This window comes from Pseudophryne corroboree, chromosome 6, assembly GCF_028390025.1.
Source record: "Pseudophryne corroboree isolate aPseCor3 chromosome 6, aPseCor3.hap2, whole genome shotgun sequence".
Classification (NCBI taxonomy): Eukaryota; Metazoa; Chordata; class Amphibia; order Anura; family Myobatrachidae; genus Pseudophryne; species Pseudophryne corroboree.
The window spans coordinates 339,779,061-339,797,530 of record NC_086449.1 but is presented as its reverse complement, the minus strand read 5'-3'; the positions used below and the strand labels follow the sequence as shown (position 1 = coordinate 339,797,530).

Genomic DNA, 18,470 nt, shown 5'->3' with positions numbered 1-18,470 from the left:
ACAGGTGGATCCCTGGATCCTTCAAGTAGTATCTCAGGGGTACAAGCTGGAAGTCGAGGCGTCTCCCCCCCGCCGTTTACTCAAATCTGCCTTGCCGACAACTCCCTCAGGCAGGGAGGCTGTGCTAGAGGCAATTCACAAGCTGTATTCCCAGCAGGTGATAGTCAAGGTGCCCCTACTTCAACAAGGACGGGGTTACTATTCCACACTGTTTGTGGTACCGAAACCAGCCGGTTCGGTGAGACCCATTTTAAAATGGAAATCCTTTAACACTTACATAACAAAGTTCAAGATGGAATCGCTCAGGGCGGTTATTGCAAGCCTGGACGAGGGGGATTACATGGTATCCCTGGACATCAAGGATGCTTACCTGCATGTCCCTATTTACCTTCCTCACCAGGAGTACCTCAGATTGTGGTACAGGATTGCCAGTACCAATTCCAGACACTACCGTTTGGACTGTCCACGGCACCGAGGGTGTTTACCAAGGTAATGGCAGAAATGATTATACTCCTTCAAAAAAAAGGGAGTTTTTATTTATCCCATACTTGGACGATCTCCTTATAAAGGCAAGGTCCAGGGAGCAGTTACTGGTCGGAGTAGCACTATCTCAGGAGGTGCTACAACAGCATGGCTGGATTCTGAACATTCCAAAGTCACAGCTGGTTCCTTCCACTCGCTTACTGTTCCGGGGGATGATTTTGGACACAGAACAGAAAAAAGTGTTTCTCCCGCAGGAGAAAGCCAAGGAGCTGTCATCTCTAGTCAGAGACCTCCTAAAACCAAAAAGGGTATCGGTGCATCGTTGCACACGAGTCCTGGGAAAAATGGTGGCTTCATAAGAAACAATTCCATTCGGCAGGTTCCATGCGAGGACCTTCCAGTGAGACCTCTTAGATAAGTGGTCGGGATCGCATCTTCAAATGCATCAAATGATAACCCTGTCTCCAAGGACCAGGGTGTCTCTACTGTGGTGGATGCAGGGTGCTCATCTTCTAGAGGGCAGCAGTTGCGGCATACAGGACTGGGTCCTGGTGACCACGGATGCCAGCCTTCAAGGCTGGGGAGCAGTCACACAGGGAAGAAACTTCCAGGGCCTATGGTCAAGTCAGGAGACTTCCCTACATATAAATTCTGGAACTGAGGGCCATTTACAATGCCCTAAGTCAGGCAAGACCCCTGCTTCAAAACCAGCCGGTACTGATACAGTCAGACAACATCACGGCAGTCGCCCATGTGACCCGACAGGGCGGCACAAGAAGCAGGATGGCAATGGCAGAAGCCACAAGGATTCTCCGATGGGCGGAAAATCACGTACTAGCACTGTCAGCAGTGTTCATTCCGGGAGTGGACAACTGGGAAGCAGACTTCCTCAGCAGACACGACCTACACCCGGGAGAGTGGGGACTTCATCCAGAAGTTTTCCTGCTGTTGGTAAACCGTTGGGAAAGGCCACAGGTGGACATGATGGCGTCCCGCCTCAACAAAAAGCTAAAGAGATATTGCGCCAGGTCAAGGGACCCTCAGGCGATAGCTGTGGGCGCTGTAGTGACACCGTGGGTGTACCAGTCAGTTTATGTGTTCCCTACTCTGCCTCTCATACCAAAGGTATTGAGAATAATAAGATGGCGAGGAGTAAGAACGATACTCGTGGTTCCGGATTGGCCAAGAAGGGCTTGGTACCCGGAACTTCAGGAAATGATATCAGAGGACCCATGGCCTCTGCCGCTCAGACAGGACCTGCTTCAGCAGGGGCCCTGTCTGTTCCAAGACTTACCGTGGCTGCGTTTGACGGCATGGCGATTGAGCGCCGGATCCTGAAGGAAAAGGGTATTCCGGAAGAAGTAATTCCTGCGCTTATTAAAGCCTGGAAAGATGTTACGGCAAAGCATTATCACCGCATGTGGCGGAAATATGTTACATGGTGCGAGGCCAAAAAGGCCCCAACAGAGGAATTTCCACTAGGTCGATTTCTACATTTCCTGCAAACAGGAGTGAATATGGGCCTGAGTCTAGGCTCCATTAAAGTACAGATCTCGGCTCTGTCGATTTTCTTTCAAAAAGAATTAGCTTCAGTACCTGAAGTTCAGACATTGTGAAAGGAGTGCTGCATATTCAGCCCCCGTTTGTGCCCCCTGTGGCACCTGGGGATCTCAACGTGGTGTTGAGTTTTCTTAAAATCACATTGGTTTGAGCCACTAAAAACCGTGGATCTAAAATATCTCACGTGGAAAGTGGTCATGTTATTGGCCTTGGCTTCAGCCAGGCGAGTGTCAGAATTGGCGGCTTTATCATGTAAAAGCCCTTATCTGATTTTCCATATGGATAGGGCAGAATTGAGGACTCGTCCCCAATTTCTTCCTAAGGTGGTGTCAGCGTTTCACCTGAACCAGCCTATTGTGGTGCCGGCGGCTACTAGTGAATTGGAGGACTCCAAGTTGCTAGACGTTGTCAGGGCCCTGAAAATATATGTTTCCAAGACGGCTGGAGTGAGAAACTCTGACTCGCTGTTTATCCTGTATGCACCCAACAAGCTGGGTGCTCCTGCTTCTAAGCAGTCTATTGCTCGCTGGATTTGTAGTACAATTCAGCTTGCACATTCTGTGGCAGGCATACCACAGCCAAAATCTGTAAATGCCCATTCCACAAGGAAGGTGGGCTCATCTTGGGCGGCTGCCCGAGGGGTCTCGGCTTTACAACTTTGCCGAGCAGCTACTTGGTCAGGGGCAAACACGTTTGCAAAATTCTACAAATTTGATACCCTGGCTGAGGAGGACCTGGAGTTCTCTCATTCGGTGCTACAGAGTCATCCGCACTCTCCCGCCCGTTTGGGAGCTTTGGTATAATCCCCATGGTCCTTACGGAGTTCCCAGCGTCCACTAGGACGTTAGAGAAAATAAGAATTTACTCACCGGTAATTCTATTTCTCGTAGTCCGTAGTGGATGCTGGGCGCCCATCCCAAGTGCGGATTGTCTGCAATACTTGTAAATAGTTATTGTTAACTAAAGGGTTATTGTTGAGCCATCTGTTGAGAGGCTCAGTTGTTTTCATACTGTCAAACTGGATATAGTATCACGAGTTGTACGGTGTGATTGGTGTGGCTGGTAAGAGTCTTACCCGGGATTCTAAATCCTTCCTTATTATGTCTGCTCGTCCGGGCACAGTGTCCTAACTGAGGCTTGGAGGAGGGTCATAGTGGGAGGAGCCAGTGCACACCAGGTAGTCATAAATCTTTCTAGAGTGCCCAGCCTCCTTCGGAGCCCGCTATTCCCCATGGTCCTTACGGAGTTCCCAGCATCCATTACGGACTACGAGAAATAGAATTACCGGTGAGTAAATTCTTATTATACCTGATTATTAGCCCATCTAGTAGTAAGAAAATTCTGAGGTCTGAGTTCCTAATCATAATAACTTTTATTGAAAAAAAATATTAACATGGTCACGGACTAACAGTTGGCCCCAAGAGTAGTTATAAAAGAAAGTATACATACCTATTTCAACTGCAAAAGTACTAAAACAACATCCTAGCCTTCTTTACACTGGTAGCTATCTTTGAGATTGCAAAGCATCATGGATATGCATGTTGTGAAGGAAATGTGAATGTTTGAAGTTTATTACATTGAAACAGTCCAAGCACATGACATTATTAAAATGCTTATAACATTCATTAAGTTATTATATATATATATATATATATATATATATATATATATATATATATATATATAGTTATAGAATCGATGTGGCTTTCCCTATATATTTAGCATAGATTTGAGTTTGGGTTTCCTGTGTGTGAATTTACAACAGTTTTCTCTCCTAATGTATATTTCTATAGTCTTATATTTTATGATAGATTGACATGTTATAACACCCTCACAGCCCATACTTTTACCTTATTTTTAAACAGGTTTATGCACCAATTGATGCCCCACCCATGTTGTAACTCCACCCACAATGTCCACAGTAAGGTGCGCCAAAATCTATATTCGCTCACTAGGGGCGTAGCCAGAACTTTGTGGGCCCCATAGCAACATTTTGAAGGGACCCCCATCCCAATACTTCTAGAGAGACCCCTCTCTGCAGCAGTTGTTCATTTTATGCCCTATAATAGTGCTCTAGTTCATTATCTGAACCCTAGTAGAGCCTTATTTAATGTTATGCCCCATAGTAGTGCCCTAGTTTCTTTTATGAATCGCAGTAGTGCTTAAGTTCAGCCTATGTCACATTTCAGAGCTGCCAGTACACATTATGCTGCACAGTACCCCCAATACACATTATGAAATATAGTGTTCCCCGTTTATATTGTGCCTCATTACAGGCCTCATTACAGTACCCTGGTTCAAATTATATATCATTAAAATGCCCTCCAGTTCATTTTATACCACACTACAATGAGCAAGTCCAGGGGCATACCAAGATATATTGCAGGCCCCAAGGAAAAGATTTGAAAGGACCCCTACGTAACACCCAATGGCGAAAAATTTATATAACACATGTAACTTTGACAGGGAAGGTGGCCCCTCTCAGCTCTGGGCCCCATAACAGCTGCACTGCCTGCCCCTATGGTAGATACACCCTGTATATTACACATATAACTGTGACAGGGAACGGGGCCCCTCTCAGCTCTGGGCCCCATAGCAGCTGCACTGCCTGGTCCTATGGTAGCTACACCCTGTATATGACACATGTAACTGTGACAGGGAATGTGGGCCCCTTTCAGCTCTGAGCCCCATAGCAGCTGCACTGCCTGTACCTATGGTAGCGATGTCCTTGTCGCTTACTAAACCAATTAGGCTTGGGCCAGCCCTGGCTGTAGACATCAAGGTTTCTTGCCTAGGGATGTTTAAAACTCTCATTTTGGTGGTCTCTAACATTTTCCTATCCTATCTACTGTTAGCAGGTGTTTTTTTTACCATGGTAGACAGGTCCAATTTAGAAGGCTGTCATCTGTATGGTCCTGGGATACAACCTGTGTGATGGAAAATAGACAGGGTGAGGGTATGTCTGTCCTAATACAACTGTAACATTTCCTCCCTTCACTTCCTGTGCTAGATACACAATATTTGGAATAATCAACAGACAAGCCTATAGCTTCACCTTGTGTCAGTTGCACCCTGGCATGTGAGATGTCCGCTTGTATTGTCTTCTCATTCAAACAACACACAGTCTCCTGAAGAACTTTGTCCCAACCCCTTAATGTTTGTATGGGCATTCTTTGCTGGTCCTGCAGAAGCTCATTCATATGTTCAATCAACATGGCAGCTTGGGTATAATAGGGAATGTGGTACAACCAGTACACCCCCCACTCAGCTGCCCAGTCTTTGACTTAATTGTCAGTGAAGTGTGTTCCGTTATCTGACTGGATCTCTCCTGATGTTTCATAAGGTAGCTGTAAATCTTCCAACATTTTGATTGTAGCTTGTTGGGCAGCACTTGCAGAGGGACGTGCTTCGGCACCACCCATATCACCAGTCAGCTTTTTGCTGCAGTTCAGCATATGACTACTTTCACACTTCTTTATTATTTCTCTTGGCATCAGTTGCGACATTGGGATATCTGTTCTCTCTACTCCCAAATCGTATAGTTCTGTTTTTTTCTTGTGGGGTGACCTCCGCTGTTCTGTCTTGCACCAGGGCACATACAATTTTATTGCTTTCTAGTCCAGTGTAGTGTGGGCATTGGCATGTCCCACAGACACAGGCCATTGATGACACTGGTTCCTAATTTCATTCCACAGCTTGGATACTCCCAGTCAAGTCTTTCATGCATTTTCCAGTTGGGTCATTCCATGGTAACAAACGTTACATTTTGAAATATATCTCATGTGAAATATATTTTTTTGAGCATGTGTTTGGAATATTTTGTGCAAAGTAAATGTTGTTTGTGTGGTACATGATATGCTTTAATTTTGATGCAAAGCTTGTCATGAAAACTGGTAACAAACGTTACATAAAAAGACCATTTTCATGGAATAACCCAGTTCTTCTGCCGAATGGGCATCCATGTTGTCCATCCTTGAAATACAGAACAGCTGTCAATGTCAATGATAATGAGAGGGTCTTTGGTTTCTTCCAGCAGCATGACTACGGCATGTAGTTCTGGGTACTGACTTGTTCCTTCTTCACCTCTCCCATGTATCAGTTCTTGGGAACTTACTGTGGGAACCACTGTTGCTGACCCATCTGTGAACCATGCATACTTCTCTTTTCTGTCAGTTAAACGTATGAGTCTGTTATGTGAACCGGACATCATTTGTTTTGTAGTGGAAGCAATTTTGTTTCTTTACTTTCAAAGTTCACCATTCTGGCGGTGTGGCTGGTCACTTGGACAGTCTCTTGGCTGGACATGCCACCTTTTTCCGACAGGTACCACTACCATTTCTGCAGTGTCTGCTTCTAGGCCACAGCTTTGTGTGTGCCCAGACCCTCTTTCCTCGCCCACCCTGCCAATGGCAAGACAGTTCTTTAAGTGACAGGTTGTTTGGTTATGATCACTTGTTTTTGCAGCTTTAACTGTATCTTCCTGTTCAGCTGTTCTCTCAAATCCAGATTTCTTTCTGGTCACTCTGTAGTAGGGACTGCATGTGTCATTGAGCAACCCCATTAGGATTAGATCTTTTATGGGGGTGTGTTATTTATTCATGACCACCTTGGATGCAGTGCAGTTTCATGGATTCTGATAATGGGGGTATATAAACTTATTCTGCAGTAAATCTGGGCCGCCCATGGCTTTGTATTTCTCTTACGTCCTAGAGGATGCTGGGGTCTCATTAGTATCATGGAGGGTAAAGACGGGTCCACTAGGAGCCATTGGCACTTTAAGAGTTTGAGAGTGTGGGCTGGCTCCTCCCTCTATGCCCCTCCTACCAGACTCAATTTAGAAAATGTGCCCGGAGGAACCGATCACAGCTAGGGGAGCTCCTAGAACATCTTTAGTTTTATTATTTTTCTAACAGTTAGTTAGGCACAGGGAGGCTGCTGGCAACAGCCTCCCTGCTTCGTAGGACTAAGGGGGGGAGTAGTGTCCGCCCTGCGGGGTTCGAGCCACTATCTCCGCTGACAAGAAACTGAGCTCCAGAGGGTGATGATCGTTAGCCGCCCCAGGCGACCCTCACTCCCGCAGGATGCCGCCACCCCCTTACAGAGCCAGAAGATTCTGGTAGCGAGTGAGTCACCAGCCCCCCCATAGCAAACGGGGAGCCGGTGTGAAGATGGCGGCAACAGGGTGGGAGCGTAGTATTAACTGCGCTCTGGAGGCTCAGCGGTACATAGTGCGGTGCTGTGAGTGGCGCCCTGAGCCAGCGCCTATACCCTACACTGGTCACCAAGGCAGTCAGGGACCTCGGTAACGCTGCCAGCACAATTCCTCAGGCCAGTATAAAGAAATGAAGAGCGGGAAGCACCGCCATGTTCAGGGGGGAGTGCTTCTCAGAGTGGACCCAGCAGTGTTTATCACCATATTCCTGCCTGCAGAACCTGTACAGAGACACTGACAGGGAGATCTGTCCCTCCAAGCAACTCCAGCTATCCTGTGCGGTACCACGGGGTTGTAGAAGGGGGTGGGGGGGGAGGCTGCGTAAATACTGTATAGACTATTAAGGTACACAGTAAGCACCAGGTAGTTGTATTATATCTACCTAGGAAGCGCTGTGCGTGGGTTGGCTCCAATCTCTGTGTTTCTCTGTGGCATACTTGGGGAGAAACTGTGTCTGACATTTCGCTGTGTGTGTGTGTGTGTGTGTGTGTGTGTGTGTGTGTGTGTGTGTAGGTGTTTGTTGTTGTAGGTGTCTCACATAGCCAAGTCTAGGGACTTATGCTGCAGAGGACATTTCCTCTCAGGAGGAATCCATTCCATGTACACAGAAATGTAATGTCTTGTCTCAGATCCCTATTATTCAGCCTGAGTGGTTAACCTCTATTAAGGGTATGATCTCTCAGATTTCTACTAGGGTAGCTCATACTGAGACTGAAACTCAGGTTTTAAAGAAGTCTATGGCAGTTTGGTCAGGTTCTGTTTCTATTCCTTCAAAATCCCCTAGCATACACCCACAGAAACGTGCACTTGCACAGATTATGCAAGATGACACAGATATCGACTCTGACACGGCAGATGGTGATGGGGATGTGCTGAGGGGGGCGGCATCCCTTGCCAAAGGGGTGCAGCTCATGATTGAGGCCATTAGAGATGTGTTAAATATTACTGACACAGCACCTGAGCAGGTTGAGGAGGCTTACTTCACAGACAGTAAGAAAGCCTCGCTAACCTTCCCTGCGTTTAAAGAATTAAAAGCTTTATTTGAAAAATCCTGGGAAAACCCGGAGAAAAAATTCCAGATGCCCAAAAGGGTTCTGGTTGCTTTTCCCTTCCCTGAGGAAGATAGCAAAAAATGGGAAAACCCACCCATAGTTGACGCATACTAGAGGATTTGTATTCAGTGGATAGAAGTGACATTGAATTATTTTTACGTAACATACAGGATTCTGCGGGGTTCATGATGGAATCCATGAAGGACCTGGGTACGCTGACTGCAAGAATATCTTCCATATCTGTCTCAGCTCACAGGGCACACTGGCTATGCCAATGGTCTGCAGACGCGGATTCCAGGAGCAGTGTGGAGAACCTACCCTACACAGGTCAGGCTCTATTTGGGGAAGCATTGGATGCGTGGATTTCCACGGCAACCGCGGGTAAGTCACCTTTTCTTCCCTCAGCTATGCCTCCTACGAAGAAACCCTTTTCTTTGTCTGCATTGCAGTCCTTTCGGACCGCTAAGACAAAAAAGTCCAAGCCTCCTTCCACCTTCTTTAGAGGTGGGCGGGCAAAATACAAAAAGCCTGCACCCGCAGGCTCCCACGACCAGAAGCCTGCTTCTGGCACCTCAAAATCATCAGCATTACGGTGGACCACACAGCCTGGAAGACGGGGCTGGTGGGGGCGAGACTCAGACGTTTCAGCCACGTCTGGGTGTTGTCTGGCCTGGACCCCAGGGTACAGGATATTGGGGGTCATTCTGAGTTGATCGCTAGCTAAAAATGTTCGCTGCGCAGTGATGATGCAAAAAAAATGGCACTTCTGCGCATGCGTATGCGGCGCAGTGCGCACGCGCGACGTACTTTCACAACGGCCGATGTTTTCTTACACAAGGTCTAGCGAAGCTTTTCAGTCGCACTGCTGGTCGCAGAGTGATTGACATTAAGTGGGCGTTTCTGGGTGTCAACTGACCGTTTTCAGGGAGTGTTTGGAAAAACACAGGCATGCCAGAAAAATGCAGGCGTGGCTGGCCGAACGCAGGGCGTGTTTGTGATGTCAAATCAGGAAATGAACAGTCTGAAGTGATTGCAAGCTAGGAGTAGGTCTGGAGCTACTCTGAAAATGCACAATATTTTTTTGTGGCCGCTCTGCGATCCTTTCGTTCGCAATTCTGCTAAGCTAAGATACACTCCCAGAGGGCGGCGGCTTATCGTTTGCACGGCTGCTAAAAACTGCTAGCGAGCGATCAACTCGGAATGACCCCCATTGTGTCCCAGGGGTACAAACTGGAGTTTCAAGAAACCCCACCTCACCGATTCTTCAAATCAGGCTTGCCAGCTTTACTGACAGACAGAAATGTCCTACTGGAAGCTATCCAAAAAGTGGAAGCGTCAGAGGTCATTGTTCCAGTTCCACCTCATATGTACAACGCGGGTTACTATTCAAACCTTTTCGTGGTACCGAAACCGGATGGTTCGGTCAGACCAATTTTGAACTTGAAATCGCTAAACCCTTATCTAAGGGAGTTCAAATTCAAAATGGAGTCTCTGAGAGCGGTGATTTCAGGTCTGGAGGAGGGGTAGTTTCTGGTATCCCTCGATATCATGGATGCGTATCTCCACATTCAGATTTGGCCTCCGCACCAGGCTTATCTCAGATTTGTATACAGATGTGGATAAATCCACAGGGAACCAGCGCTCAAACCCTATTTGTAGTGGTGAATGATACGGTTATAAAGTGAAACTAAAATCAATAATGAAAAAGCAGGTAATATACTTAGGGTTGTTTATTCTAAGATGCTGAGATACTTTCTTTCCCAACAGGTATAAATTCGGTTTAAAAGTCAATCAGTGATTGGGGCACGCTCCTGGTTTGAGCTTAAATTCTGAAGTGCAAGGTTCAATTGAAAGAACAAATGCTGTAATCTTTGTAAAGTCGAAAAAAAAAAAAAAGAAAAAGAAAAATGCCACAAAAAAATAATAATGATAATATGTACTAAAGTCCAAACGCTTTACAAGTCTATACAGACTGCGGCGTCCCGCTAATCTGTGCTCTGAAGTGAAGGATTCTCTTGTGAAGTGATGAACAGTTGACAGCGGTAGTGTATGCTTTGGTTAGAGTGGAGAATAAGGACCCTGGACTGGCGCTATTCCTCCTGCAGCACGTCCCACAGTAGAGCGCCCGAATCAGGCCCGCTCTGTGGGGCCGCTGACCTGGGGTGTGCGCCTGTCACAGAGGCGAAGTGGACACGGCCGGAGCTCTCCGAGCGGCTGGCCGCGCCTCTCCTCCTCCTACAGGGACTTACCTTCTCCCTTCCCCTCCGCCTTCCACTCTCCGCTGTCTCGGGCTTCTTCCGTCGCCTGGCAACCGGTTGCTTCCGGAACTCCGGATCACGTGACCGGATGGTTTGCGGAAAGGATTAGCAGTACTGTCCTTCTTTGTAGTGAATATTCGTCCTCAGTCCAATGTAGTATAGATGGGTAGCTCCAACGCGTTTCGACCTGTTAGGGTCTTCCTCTTATATGGGCCTCTTCGAAGAGGAATACCTCTGGGGGGGTCCATATAGGGCGAACCTGGTGCTGTATGGTCGGTACATAGATGATCTTTTTATTATTTGGGATGGGGTCTCTAGTGTTTCTGCTTTTATGTCTTATATTAATTCTAACACTTTTGGACTTAAATTTACACATTCTTGTCACCCTACACACATAAATTATCTGGATATCGCCCTCTCGGTCAGGGAAGGTAGGATAGAAACTAATACTTATAGGAAGGATGTTGATTGTAACGGCTATTTGAATTATAATAGCTGTCACAGTCAGAAATGGAAAGATAATATACCAGCTGGACAATATCTAAGGATGAGGAGGAATTGTACTGAACTGAGTGGTTTCCAAGAACATGCTGCTATATTAACTAATGCCTTTTTAGATCAAGATTACCCGGTGGGATTACTGGAGAGGTCACTAGAGAAAGCGGCATTTAGAGACAGGGGTTCTCTTTTGTCCAACACTAAGGATGTTAGGACTAAACCCGCTGATGTATTTGTGAATGATGATAAGATACTTCCATTTATAACTAAATATAATACCTGCTCTAAGGAAATTAAGAATGTGTTAACCAAGAACTTTGAAATCCTTAAACTAGATGCCACACTGTGCCCATGCCTAGGGGAGTCAATAAAAGTAGTTTTTCGGAAAGCGAAGAATGTTAAGAATTATATCTCGCCAAGTTTCTACCAAGGACAGAGAAAAGCTACGTCCCTTTCTGATAATTGGTTGACAACACTAAGAGGTTGTTATAAATGTGGTAGAAAGAATTGTTTGACCTGCCCACATGTTGTTAACAGAAGTGCATCTTTTGAGTCTTTCACTTCAGGACAGAAGTTTGAGATAGAAACAATCATTAATTGTCAACAGACATTTGTCATATATTTGATTAGCTGTACCTGTGGTAAGCAATATGTGGGAAGGACCTCTAGGAGCTTGAACACAAGGTTCCTTGAACATAGAAGAAATGTAATAAAGAAAAATTACAAGCACAGCCTCTCAAAACATGTAGTATGTTGTCATGCTGGGGACGTTAATGTACTTAAGGTGCAGGGCATTGAATTTATAGCACCTACCCCAAGAGGAGGTGATAGATTTAATCGCCTGTGCACAAGAGAGGCGTTCTGGATTTTCTCGTTGGGGACCCTCACCCCAGATGGCCTCAACGAGAATATCGAATTGAATAACATTGGAGGCTGTTAGACTCCATGCATATTTTTTTGGGGGGTATTGTTATTATTTTTTTCCCCTCTCCTTCCTTTTTTCCCCTCTCTTTCCTTCTTCCGTTCCAATAGACTCCGGCTCCTTTATGGTTAAAATCTCTGCCAATAGGAGAAAACTGTATACTAAAATGTACTTTAGTTTGCAGATAGTGATAATTATATTTCTGTTTTACCTTGATTCAATAATTCCCTAATTATAACTTTTTAAAAAAAAGGGTGAATAATCTCTTAACATTATAACAATGGAATGATGAGATACAAATATCATCAGGTATCTATTGAATCATTGAAGAGATATTTGTAGTGGATGATGGAGGTGTGAAAACCTAATAATAAAAATTAATTAAGCTATAAATATCCGAAATATGATTCTGATAGAAAATTAGGTATATGATGGAATTGATCCTGTGGTTTTGGAGGCTGTGTAATCTTTGAGCTGGTGAAGTTCCCTCTGAGCCACGAGAGCGGTTCACTTGAGAATGAGCTTCCAACATTTATTTGACTTTCTCCTGGTTAGTTTTAGATAATTGGGTTCAATTAGGTTAAATCAAAATGATTTGTTTTGTTTAAATCGAACATATGCATATATGATTGTTGAATGATGTTTGTACCACCATAAGAAACTGTTGACACTTTTTATATATGATTTAAATGCTTTTAAACAATTATATTAAGTAAGTTCCATGTATTTATAACAGCAGAATGTAATTTAATCAATCAGTATAATGATTGGCTTATCCCAGCATAAAAAGGGACTGGTTATACTGCTGGGATAACTCTCTGAGGAAACCGCTGGCCCCGTGGGCGGAGAAACGCGTAAGAGGGGCGTTCACTACTTGGATTCCGACTCCCAGAGGAAGACCCTAACAGGTCGAAACGCGTTGGAGCTACCCATCTATACTACATTGGACTGAGGACGAATATTCACTACAAAGAAGGACAGTACTGCTAATCCTTTCCGCAAACCATCCGGTCACGTGATCCGGAGTTCCGGAAGCAACCGGTTGCCAGGCGACGGAAGAAGCCCGAGACAGCGGAGAGTGGAAGGCGGAGGGGAAGGGAGAAGGTAAGTCCCTGTAGGAGGAGGAGAGGCGCGGCCAGCCGCTCGGAGAGCTCCGGCCGTGTCCACTTCGCCTCTGTGACAGGCGCACACCCCAGGTCAGCGGCCCCACAGAGCGGGCCTGATTCGGGCGCTCTACTGTGGGACGTGCTGCAGGAGGAATAGCGCCAGTCCAGGGTCCTTATTCTCCACTCTAACCAAAGCATACACTACCGCTGTCAACTGTTCATCACTTCACAAGAGAATCCTTCACTTCAGAGCACAGATTAGCGGGACGCCGCAGTCTGTATAGACTTGTAAACCGTTTGGACTTTAGTACATATTATCATTATTATTTTTTTGTGGCATTTTTCTTTTTTTCTTTTTCTTTTTTTCGACTTTACAAAGATTACAGCATTTGTTCTTTCAATTGAACCTTGCACTTCAGAATTTAAGCTCAAACCAGGAGCGTGCCCCAATCACTGATTGACTTTTAAACCGAATTTATACCTGTTGGGAAAGAAAGTATCTCAGCATCTTAGAATAAACAACCCTAAGTATATTACCTGCTTTTTCATTATTGATTTTAGTTTCACTTTATAACCGTATCATTCACCACTACAAATAGGGTTTGAGCGCTGGTTCCCTGTGGATTTATCCACATCTGTATACTTACCATTTAAGGGGGGGGCGGGACACCCCTCATTACCAGCAGCACACCCCGCCTCAGACTAACACCTCAGTGCGCAGAGAACCCATTTCCGTTTATCTCAGATTTGCACTGTAGACAGTCACTATCAGTTTCAGGCACTGCCATTTGGTCTCTCCACGGCGCCAAGGGTGTTCACCAAGGTGATGGCAGAGATGATGGTTCTCCTCCGCAGACAGGGAGTGAATATAATTCCATACCTGGACAATCTGCTGATAAAGGCGTCATCCAGGGAGAAGCTGTTGCAGTCCATTGCTCTCACGACTCATCTGCTCAGGGTCCATGGTTGGATCCTGAACCTTCCAAAGTCACATTTGGAACCGACAAGGTGTCAGGCTCCGGAGCCTTACCTCCGGCGGGTGCTCCCGCGGTTTACCATCCCGCTGGATGGCGCGGCTGCGGCGGCAGGGAGCTGCTGGCGGCGGGTCCTTCTGGATGGATGTGCGGCTGCCAAGGGCCGGGGGCTGAGGGTCTGGAGAGCCGGGCGCTGCGGCGGGGATCATTGCGGTAAGGTCCTCTAGTGGTGACACAGTATAATGTGTCAGAGACAGAAGCTGGCTAAAGCTGTGTGCTAACAGCTAAGTATGTCTCCTGTGCTGGGGGCAGCCATGTTGGAGACCAGAGTATTACCAATGAAGTTCCCAATCTGTGTCCAGCCAATCCTGCATGTTCTCCCCTTACAAAAGGTGGCTGGCTCAGAGGGAGAGTGCCAGTGCTTCATGTTACCTTCTTGTGAAAGGTTCTCCAGCTTTGTGCTCCCAGGTTACTTCTAATTCCCTGGTCCTGGTTGCTCTCATCCATCGGTTACCTAAACACTGCTGCAGTCCTGCTGTCTAAGTCCGTTGCCACTCGTAGAAGCGCTCATGGGGTCCTAGGTCGTAGAGGAGCTCCAGGTGCTAACGGCGGTTCCCACAGATGTCTTCATTTCTTCAAAGTCCAAGTTCTTCAGCCTCGTCTTTCAATCACAAACCACAGTCTTCATTTCTTCAAAGTCCAAATTCTTCAGCCTCGTCTTTCAATCATGAACCACAGTCTTCATTTCTTCAAAGTCCAAGTTCTTCAGCCTCGTCTTTCAATCACAAACCACAGTCTTCATTTCTCTGACGTCCTAGTGGATGCTGGGAACTCCGTAAGGACCATGGGGAATAGCGGCTCCGCAGGAGACTGGGCACAAAAGTAAAGCTTTAGGACTACCTGGTGTGCACTGGCTCCTCCCCCTATGACCCTCCTCCAAGCCTCAGTTAGATTTTTGTGCCCGGCCGAGAAGGGTGCACACTAGGGGCTCTCCTGAGCTTCTTAGTGAAAGTTTAGTTTTAGGTTTTTTATTTTCAGTGAGACCTGCTGGCAACAGGCTCACTGCATCGAGGGACTAAGGGGAGAAGAAGCGAACTCACCTGCGTGCAGAGTGGATTGGGCTTCTTAGGCTACTGGACACCATTAGCTCCAGAGGGACCGAACACAGGCCCAGCCTCGGAGCTCGGTCCCAGAGCCGCGCCGCCGGCCCCCTTACAGAGCCAGAAGCAAGAAGAGGTCCGGAAAAATCGGCGGCAGAAGACATCCTGTCTTCACCAAGGTAGCGCACAGCACTGCAGCTGTGCGCCATTGCTCCTCAGCACACTTCACACTTCGGTCACTGAGGGTGCAGGGCGCTAGGGGGGGCGCCCTGAGCAGCAATAAAAACACCTTGGCTGGCGAAAATACATCACATATAGCCCCCAGGGCTATATGGATGAATTTTAACCCCTGCCAGATTCCACAGAAAAACGGGAGAAAAGGCCACTGAGAAGGGGGCGGAGCCTATCTCCTCAGCACACTGGCGCCATTTTCTCTCACAGCTCCGTTGGCGGGAAGCTCCCTGGCTCTCCCCTGCAGTTACTACACTACAGAAAGGGGTTAAAAAAGAGAGGGGGGCACTAATTAGGTGCAGTATAACAATACAGCAGCTATAAGGGTAAAAACACTTATATAAGGTTATCCCTGTATATATATATAGCGCTCTGGTGTGTGCTGGCATACTCTCCCTCTGTCTCCCCAAAGTGCTAGTGGGGTCCTGTCCTCTATCAGAGCATTCCCTGTGTGTGTGCTGTGTGTCGGTACGTTGTGTCGACATGTATGAGGAGGAAAATGAGGTGGAGGCGGAGCAATTGCCTGTAACAGAGATGTCACCCCCTAGGGAGTCGACACCTGAGTGGATGAGCTTATGGAGTGTCAGCTCTTTACAAAAGATTGATGACATGAGACAGCCGGCGACTCAGCCTGTGCCTGTCCAGGTGTCTCAAAAGCCATCTGGGGCTCTAAAACGCCCGTTACCGCAGATGGCAGATACAGACGCCGACACGGACACTGACTCCAGTGTCGACGATTAAGAGACGAATATGACTTCCAGTAGGGCCACACGTTACATGATTGAGGCTATGGAAAATGTTTTTACACATTTCTGATAATACCAGTACCACTAAAAAGGGTATTATGTTGGGTGAGAAAAAACTGCCTGTAGTTTTTCCTGCATCTGAGGAATTAAATGAAGTGTGTGATGATGCGTGGGTTTCCCCCGATAAAAAGTTATTAGCATCATACCCCTTCCCGCCAGAGGATAGGGCACGTTGGCAAACACCCCTTAGGGTGAATAAAGCGCTCACACGCTTGTCTAAACAGGTGGCACTACCGTCCCCGGATACGGCCGCCCTTAAGGAACCTGCTGACAGAAAGCAGTAAAATATCCTAAAATGTATATACACTCACACGGGTGTGATACTGCGACCAGCAATCGCCTCAGCCTGGATGTGCAGTGCTGGGGTGGCTTGGTCGGATTCCCTGACTGACAATATTGATACCCTAGATAGGGACAGTATATTACTAACTATAGAGCATTTAAAAGATGCATTTCTATATATGCGTGATGCACAGAGGGATATTTGCCGACTGGCATCAAGAGTAAGTGCGCTGTCCATTTCTGCCAGAAGAGGGTTATGGACAAGACAGTGGTCAGGTGATGCTGATTCCAAAAGGCATATGGAAGTATCGCCTTATAAAAGGGAGGAGTTATTTGGGGTAGGTCTAACAGACCTGGTGGCCACGGCAACGGCTGGAAAATCCACATTTTTACCCCAGGTAGCTTCTCAACCTAAGAAGACGCCGTATTATCAGGCGCAGTCCTTTCGGCCCCATAAGGGCAAGCGGGCAAAAGGCGCCTCATTTCTGCCCCGTGGCAGAGGGAGAGGAAAAAGGCTGCAGCAAACAGCCAATTCCCAGGAACAAAAGCCCTCTCCCGCCTCCGCAAAGTCCTCAGCATGACGCTGGGGCTTTACAAGCGGTCTCAGGCACGGTGGGGGCCCGTCTCAAGAAATTCGAGACGTCTCCCCCTCGCCGTTTCATAAAGTCTGCTTTACCGACGTCTCCCTCAGACAGGGAGACAGTATTGCAAGCCATTCACAGGCTGTATTCCCAGCAGGTGATAATCAAGGTACCCCTCCTGCAACAGGGAAAGGGGTACTATTCCATACTATTTGTGGTACCGAAGCCGGACGGCTCGGTGAGACCAATTTTAAATCTAAAATCCTTGAACACTTACATACAAAGGTTCAAATTCAAGATGGAGTCACTCAGAGCAGTGATTGCAAACCTGGAAGAAGGGGACTATATGGTCTCTCTGGACATCAAAGATGCTTACCTACATGTCCCAATTTACCCTTCTCCAAGGGTACCTCAGGTTTGTGGTACAGAACTGTCACTATCAGTTTCAGACGCTGCCGTTTGGATTGTCCACGGCACCCCGGGTCTTTACCAAGGTAATGGCCGAAATGATGATACTCCTTCGAAAGAAGGGAGTTTTAGTTATCCCTTACTTGGACGATCTCCTGATAAGGGCAAGATCCAGGGAACAGTTGGAAGTCGGGGTAGCACTATCTCAGATAGTGCTGCGGCAGCATGGTTGGATTCTCAATATTCCAAAATCGCAGCTGATCCCGACGACACGCCTTCTATTCCTAGGGATGATCCTGGACACAGTCCAGAAAAAGGTGTTTTCTCCCGGAGGAGAAAGCCAGGGAGTTATCCGAACTAGTCAGAAACCTCCTAAAACCAGGCCAAGTGTCGGTGCATCAGTGCACAAGGGTCCTGGGAAAAATGGTGGCTTCCTACGAAGCAATTCCATTCGGCAGATTCCACGCAAGAACTTTCCAGTGGGACCTGCTGGACAAATGGTCCGGATCGCATCTTCAGATGCATCAGCGGATAACCCTGTCACCAAAGACAAGGGTGTCTCTCCTGTGGTGGTTGCAGAGTGCTCATCTTCTAGAGGGCCGCAGATTCGGCATTCAGGACTGGGTCCTGGTGACCACGGATGCCAGCCTGCGAGGCTGGGGAGCAGTCACACAGGGAAGAAATTTCCAGGGCTTGTGGTCAAGCCTGGAGACATCAATTCACATAAATATTTTGGAGCTAAGGGCCATTTACAATGCCCTAAGCCAAGCAAGACCTCTGCTTCAAGGTCAGCCGGTGCTGATCCAGTCGGACAACATCACGGCAGTCGCCCACGTAAACAGACAGGGCGGCACAAGAAGCAGGAGGGCAATGGCAGAAGCTGCAAGGATTTTTCGCTGGGCGGAAAATCATGTGATAGCACTGTCAGCAGTGTTCATTCCGGGAGTGGACAACTGGGAAGCAGACTTCCTCAGCAGGCACGACCTCCACCCGGGAG

The 18,470-nt window shown here is 47.1% G+C and overlaps 1 protein-coding gene across 1 annotated transcript in view; it reads left to right on the top strand.

The window, feature by feature from the left end:
• The window catches only part of REC114 (REC114 meiotic recombination protein), a 693,231-nt gene that overhangs the window by 431,893 nt on the left and 242,868 nt on the right, over positions 1-18,470 (top strand). The window lies entirely within an intron of this gene.